Here is a 7335-nt window from a genome sequence, read left to right on the forward strand (position 1 = left end):
CTTCCTGTCAAAGTAGTGATGAAAATAGATGCACCGAAACATAGAACCTACTTTAGGCGATCCTAGGGGTAGGGAATATGCAGAGTGAGGCTGGGATTGGCATGTATGTACTTATTTTATAAAACCTATGCATATCTACCTGTTCTTGACAGCACGCACACACATGCCAACGCACAGAACTCCCGCAGTAAAGCCAACAGCGTAGAAAAGTAGCTCGCCAATGCTCAAAGGAAATTGTATTCAAATTATAAACATACTATAATAGCGAAAACAAGAAGGGAATGTGCTTGGCGCATGCACAGAAGCATTTTGCGGTAAGTTCAGCTCTTATGCACATGTGCCAGGCAAACCCGAAAGCAAAACACATATTAGCTCCTGTTTTCTGCACCTTTAAATATAAGCTTTTCATGTGTGTGTGTGTGTGTGTGTGTGTATATATATATATATATATATTTTTTTTTTTTATTTTTTTTTTACCTGAAAGGCTACAAATGTAACAAATATATTTAAGCGCCGGAAGCAGATGCTAATGTGTGCTTTCACTTTTGCATTTGCTCGGACTCTCGCACATTTATTTCTTAGTACCAGCGCTTACAGGCTCGCACGGGCTTTCCTTCACTTCCAAAAGAAACCAAAGCCAGCAGATTTTAAAGAAAGAAAGAATCATGAGAAATCCTCTCTTCAAACACCCTAAAACCTGTTCCGAGCTGGCATTAGGGTGGCTTTGTTTTGTGGGCTGTTCTCTGAGCATTGGGAGGGAATAGGAAATTACCTCATTAACGTCTGCTTGACTACATTTGCATGCTATTTGCACAAATCTTTGTCGTGCACATTGTCTCCCACGCTAGAGCCCTCTGAGCAGGGCCGCCGAGAGACTAGCCTGGGGCAAGGCCGCCCCGTCGTCCCCCCCCCCCCCCCCCGGCCGCTGCAGTCCACGGACTCACCTGCCTGCCTGCCTCCATGGCTCCGGGCCCCCTGCATTCAAGGCGGCAGTCGCATATCGCCTCTCTTCGGCCCTTCCCTCCCTGTGTCCCGCTCTCGTCTGATGTAACTTCCGGTTTCCGCAAGGGCGGGACACAGGGAGGGAAGGCCCGGAGAGGTGATCTGTGACTGCCGCTTCGAATGCAGGGGGCCCGGAGCCGAGGAGGTAGGCAGGTGAGACCGGAAAGTGCAGTGCTGGCGGACTGACCCCGGCGCTGGGCCCCCTTGGAGGCCCGGGGAATTTTGTCCCCCCTGCCCCCCCTCTCGGCAGCCCTGCCTCTGAGCGTTCTGCGCTTACTAACCAGTGCTAGTCCAGTGCTAATCACCTCTAGCGCCGGCAGTACGTTTTGAGCATCAGCCTGACGGTTTTAGCTGCCTTGGACTGGGTGTAAATGGGCATACTTACTTTCTCAGGGGTAATCTGATAAAAACTCGAATATATTCCTCTACAATATATTATTCCTTACCCCACGTCTCATGTAGTAAAAGCTACAAAGCACCAAGGCACTTTCACTTTCTGTATCCAAACGGTGCTTTGTAGCTTTTACTACATGAGACATGGGGTAAGGAATAATATATTGTAGAGGAATATATTCGAGTTATTCCCCAAGTTTTCCACGTCATCACTGTGACCCCTGACGCAGGTGCTAGTCACCGAAACACGGCCCGTGTCGGGTCTTTTTGTCAAGGCTCATTTATTAAAGAACTGTGTTCCATTTTTAAAGGCCCGTGGTGCTGTTTTTTTTGTTTGGACTTTAGTTTGTACTTCGTTCCCTCTCTTTTGTTATATCCAAGGAAAGAAACTCAACACATACACATTCATACCAAGCTGTTAAGTAACAATCTACTCGCACAACATCAAATCTTTTGAATTTCTAGGTACACTGCAGAATACTCTCTCAACCTTCTGGAATAAGTCCTGGAAATGCAATTTAAATAAAAGTTTTTAATAACGATCTAAATTTCCTTAAACTACTCTCTGCACAGATAAAAATGGGCAGCTTATTCCCCAATTAATGTGCTAACCAACAAAAAGCACATTGCTGTGTAGATACCCACTGGCCCCTTGATGGTTGAAGTGTCACCATCCTATAATCAGACAGGGACCTTAAAGCTCTGCTAGGAATAATAAGGTAATGCTAAAGAGGCCAAATAAGCTGAAACATGATCATAATAGGCTCAATGGACAAGCACTAATAATTTAAAAGACAATCCTATATTTAATAGGTCACCATGAAAGCACAGAAATAATGAAGTTACATGATTCTCAAGCCTCGCATTGCCTAATAAACATATCTCTATGCTTTGTAAAGTCTGGCATCATTTCAAACAATAATTAGGCAATCCAGTGTAAATCACATTCCCATAGTCAATATGAGAAATGCGTAATGCACGAATTAAAGAATGTAATGCATCTTCATCCACAAGACCTCTTAGGGAATGCAGATGCTCAAAACAAAGGTACACATTCGAACACTTTTGAGATGTGCAACTGACACACAACTGCCATATCTAAATACTTAAAAGAATCAACAAAGGCTACTGGTACTCCACATATAACACAAACCAGATTCAGGGGTGAAGGTATCAAACTGGGTTACCATTAAGACGTAACGTGCTATTTCAGCAAAGGTCCCATTTCATGCAGTGAGCCCTAGTTACTAATAACTGGGGTTTACAGTAAAATAGCACTTCTTAACAGTAGCCCATGTTGATAACTTCCCTCCTTAATTAAAGAAAAAAGAAATGTTCTAGAAATCGAAATAACTGTTATCCTATATGATAAAACGCACCGCCAACATTCTGAAGCTGACTACATGGCTGAGGCATTACTGCTCTCTGTATCCATCTCCTGAATTGACACATCACGTACTTCCAACCAACCACACGAGGTTTCTCGACTTCAGAATGTTGGAGGTGCATTCTATTAAATAGGATTGGTCAGTTCCTTGAAGCACAGCCAGAGCTCAGCGTCCTGCACAGTAACGCTCAGACATCAGAGAGAGAGAGTGGGGGCCTGACACCAGAGAGGGGGGGGGGGAATTATCTCTGTCACACACACTCTCTCTCTCTCACACAATGTCTTTCACTCTCAAACACACTCTATGTCTCACACTGTATCACATTCACTCTCTATGTGTCACACAGTCACTCACACACTCTCTTGGTCTCACACTCAGTCTCACAGGGAGTCTGTGTGACACACACACGCTCTCTCTCGCACACACTGTATCTGTGTGAAACACACTATCTCTCTCTCACACTGTCTCACATACGCACTTGCACACACTCTCATTCTCACACACACTCTCTCAGACACACTCGCACCCAGACTCACACGCTCTCTCACACACACACACTCGCACATTCACTCTCTCAAACGTGCACACTCCGCGGAAAACCTTGCTAGCGCCCGTTTCATGTGTGTCAGAAACGGGCCTTTTTTACTAGTATATAATAAAAGTGAGCCAAGTATAGGGCAATCAAGCCATTGTGACATCACTGATGAGGTTGGCTCTTAGGTATTGGTGGAATGAGGCATTATGACATCACAATATCAGCTCTTGTTACCAGAGACAAACTCTTCACTCGACGGGGGACGTTATCAATGTGGGCTACAATTATGATGTGTTATTTTAGCACAGGTCTCATTTTATGCAATGAGACCTAGTTACTAATGACTGGGGTTAACAGTAAAATTGCACTTCTTAACATTAGCCCACATTGACAGCTATGCCCCTTGGTCAGTGAGAATATCTGTAATCCAACATGTAGTTGTCTTTGCTATATTTGGTAACAAACAATTCTCCAAAAGCCACTTGAGAACAAAATTCAAACAATGTAAGTGTAAGGATCATGGATTTGATAAACTGCCTTTCTGTCATACAAACAAAGTGGTTCACATATTATATACAGGTACTTTCTCGGTCCCTAGTGGGCTCACAACCCTGGCAGCCAATGAAGTATAGTCAGCATATACAGAAGCACTAATTCAGTAAGAGAGACGGAGCTAGGGGCAGCATCTGGAAAAGAGACATGGTAAGGGTTGGACAGATTGGAGGTAGCAGAACTCAGCAGGAGACAGTGATGGGTTTGAGGTGGCAATATGGTTCACATAGACGGGACAGCATCAGATCATTGCCACAGTGAGCACTGCGGACTTGTGCAGCTTTTCTTAAGAAAATCCAAACTGTGAAAAATGGCCTTTCAAAATATTTTGGGAGGTTTTTGATCCATGATTACTTTTTGCACTGTGTGCAGAAGAATTTTGAATTAATTGCCACAGTTGTACGAGACCTTTTTTTTTCCTCCTTGAAAGGCATTCTTCACTGTTTGGGTTTTGATGTGTATCTGCAATTGATTTCAGTGAAGTTGATCCATACAGCTTTTCTTAAGAACATCAGAACAACAAAATCTTCATGCACACTCTATGGTAAAACTAGGGCTGGCTTAACTAAACATGTTCAGTGTAACCTGTTGGTAGCTGTATATAGGGACAGCCATGTTAGCTAAATACTCATAAATGAGCTCACACTTGCTGGCCTCTAATTGGGATGTGATGTCACAAATGGCATTGTAAATGTTCAAGGAAGTGGGCTCTGCAGAGTTCAGACCTCATACTATATCATCTTATGTAGTGCAGTTTGGTAAAATTGTACTGTTATAATTAAGAGCTTTTACCAAATATTCGTATTCGATTCAGCCCTAAATATGTTATTCGCATTCAGCCAAATAGCGATTTAAATTCAAATATGAATAATCCGGGGCTCTACTGTGCTAAATCCTACTGAAATAAACACATGGGGCTCCTTTTACTAAGCGGCGGTAAGCCCAATGGGGGCTTACCGCTTGCTGTAATGGAAGTACCACCAGGCTACTACAGCAGCCGGGCAGTACTTCCCACCCCTACCGCACTGTCATTTCCGGTGCTAGAAAAATGTATTTATTTTTGTAGCACCCAACTGTACCCGACGGTAATCGGGAAGTACCTCAATGGGTGGCAGTAAGGGCTCCCCCCCCCCCCCAGAAATGGCCACACGGCCATTTCCTGCAGGAAAGCGAGACCTTCCATTTTACCAGCTGCGGTAAAAGAGGGTCTCGGCGTGCGTGTAAAACATGCGCTGACGCCAGACTCCTTTTGCCGCAGCTAGGTAAAAGGGACCGTTGATCTCTGATTTCACGTTTCTTCTTTATTTGTTAGGTTAAAGCTCAATGCCCATTACTCGTATTTGGACAAATAATATTTTTCATTATTCGTATACAGCTGAATAGTAAAATACGCTATTCTGTACAGCTCTAGTTACAATGACCTTTACAATCCAAAATTTTATCCTTGACAATTTCTCAAATACATAAGGCTGCCAACTGGATCCAGATTTGTAGACAGGGTTGATCTAGTCCTGGGTTTACCCCACTGCATGTAGAGACTCCATTATATGCAAATCTATCTCATGAATATTCATTGTGGGTATCCTGAAAACCTGACTGGCTAAGTGTGTCTCAAGGACTGAATTAAGAAGCCCTGCCCTAGATTAACCCAAGTCTTAAACCTCTCCCCCCCCCCACCACCAATTTACTTTCAGGGCCATAGCTTGCAGCCATCCCCAAGGTGCCCCCCTTATTTATTTATTAACTAAACTCAACAAACATGATCCTCACACAAAGATCCTATAAAAATGCATGTTAAAATATCTGTTGATGGTTCTCTGAGTTTGTGAATCTGTCAGAATTTATTGTTTTGCTTTAGCTGTTGTTGCTCTTTGCTGCCCACACACACACACCCACCGAAGTTATGGCCCTAGGCAACTGCCTTAATAGTTGCATCAGCCCTGCTTGCGCCAGGTTAGATGCTGCTCAAAAGTGAAACCTCAGCCAGCCTGGTGTGACAAGAAGAGCTAAAACAGTGGCTCCTGATCCCATCCTACAGAAACCCCTACCAGTCTGGTTTTCACGAAATCCACAATGAATACTATATGCATGAGACGTATTTGCAAGCATATTCATTGTGAATATCTTAAAAAGCAGAGTGGTTTAAGCAGCTCCTCTAGGACCATTACGCATGACAATCCTCACTGTACTCAATGGACCTACAGTGTCTCTGCAATACAAGCTCACTCCTTTTAAAAAAAAAAAATGCACCCTGGTGCAATAATATATATTCGGGCATTGTCCCAGTCTCATATACAGTTACAGACTCCATGCCCAGCAACTTGCTCTTATCTGGCTCTCCCTACTATCATTCAATCCCACCACAAAGATACAGTCTTATGCCCTGCCTGACCTCTACCAGGTTTCCTAGAGTCCATACGTAGCCCACCATGATGTAACCCACAGATGCAATGTTGGACCCAGTCAGACGTCTTACAGCAAAGGCCTGGTTGGTAATGAACCCAGTCTGTATTACACTGCAGGAGCAAGCTTGAGAGGCACATGAGCACAAAATGCACGCCGCTACCAGCCAGCACTGACTTGCCAAGGGCTACCTGGACTAAGCAGTTTGCCCCACAGACCCTAAATCTCCCGTCTCCAAGCACTGGTGGTTAAACAGCAGGAGAATGCGAAGAGTTAACCAAAAGCCGGACTGGCTTCCGGCGTCCTTCCTGACATGGAGCTGGTTTGGAAGCTCGAAAGCATCTCCCCCCGAAGAAGGAAAGATTAAGACAGCGAGACTTACCGGGGGGCGGGGGAGGATGTTGGGATGAAGGGCTCTGAGCAGTGGCCGGTAGCTGGCACTGCTGGAATCCCTGGGGCCCGACGGCAGGTGTGGCGCACCGGGCGGCTTCCTTGACGGGGAGCTGCGCTCGCTCTCCGCCGCCTGCTTGACTGAAGGGAGGGAGGGGGTAAAGATCAGCGAGCAGATTCCAGAGGCAACTTCAACCGCCCAATCAGCACAAGGTGAGAGAAGCGGCTTAAGGCAGCCTGTCACTGCCACCTGGTCGCCACAAGGAGAGCTCTCGCTTGCTCTCACTTCACTTGGCTTTTCCTACGCCTTGTCTTCCCTCTATTTTGTCTCTCGGTCCATCTCATGGGTGTAGTTTGGGGGGGGGGGGAGAGAGCCCCCACCAAACGCAATGCTGCAGGCAGCTCCCCAACCCCGACAGCCCTCTGTCCTCTCCCCTCCCGGTGCGTTTAACCTTTTACTTTCAGTGGCAGCGACTGCAGTGAAAAAGAAAGCACTGCTGGCTCCCCTCCAGCTTCTCCCTTCCCTCACACAGACAGTGCCATGTGCGATGATGCAGTTCCTGTTTCCGCGGGGGCGGGACACTGTGTGAGGGAAGGGAGAAGCTGGAGGCGAGCCAGCAGTGCTTTCTTTTTCTCTGCCGTCCCTGCCACTGAAAATAAATGGTTAAACGC

General features: G+C 45.6%; 1 protein-coding gene across 2 annotated transcripts in view; it reads right to left on the minus strand.

Moving 5' to 3' along the window:
* The window catches only part of PACSIN1 (protein kinase C and casein kinase substrate in neurons 1), a 146897-nt gene extending 139951 nt beyond the window's left edge, over positions 1–6946 (minus strand). For both annotated transcript variants that reach the window (XR_003944068.1, XM_030222023.1), the window contains exon 1: positions 6656–6946. The gene's annotated coding sequence lies outside the window, so the exon portion shown is untranslated. The remainder of the gene's footprint in view (positions 1–6655) is intronic.
* Between the last annotated feature and the right edge of the window lie 389 nt (positions 6947–7335).

This window comes from Microcaecilia unicolor, chromosome 12, assembly GCF_901765095.1.
Source record: "Microcaecilia unicolor chromosome 12, aMicUni1.1, whole genome shotgun sequence".
In the NCBI taxonomy this organism is placed as follows: Eukaryota; Metazoa; Chordata; class Amphibia; order Gymnophiona; family Siphonopidae; genus Microcaecilia; species Microcaecilia unicolor.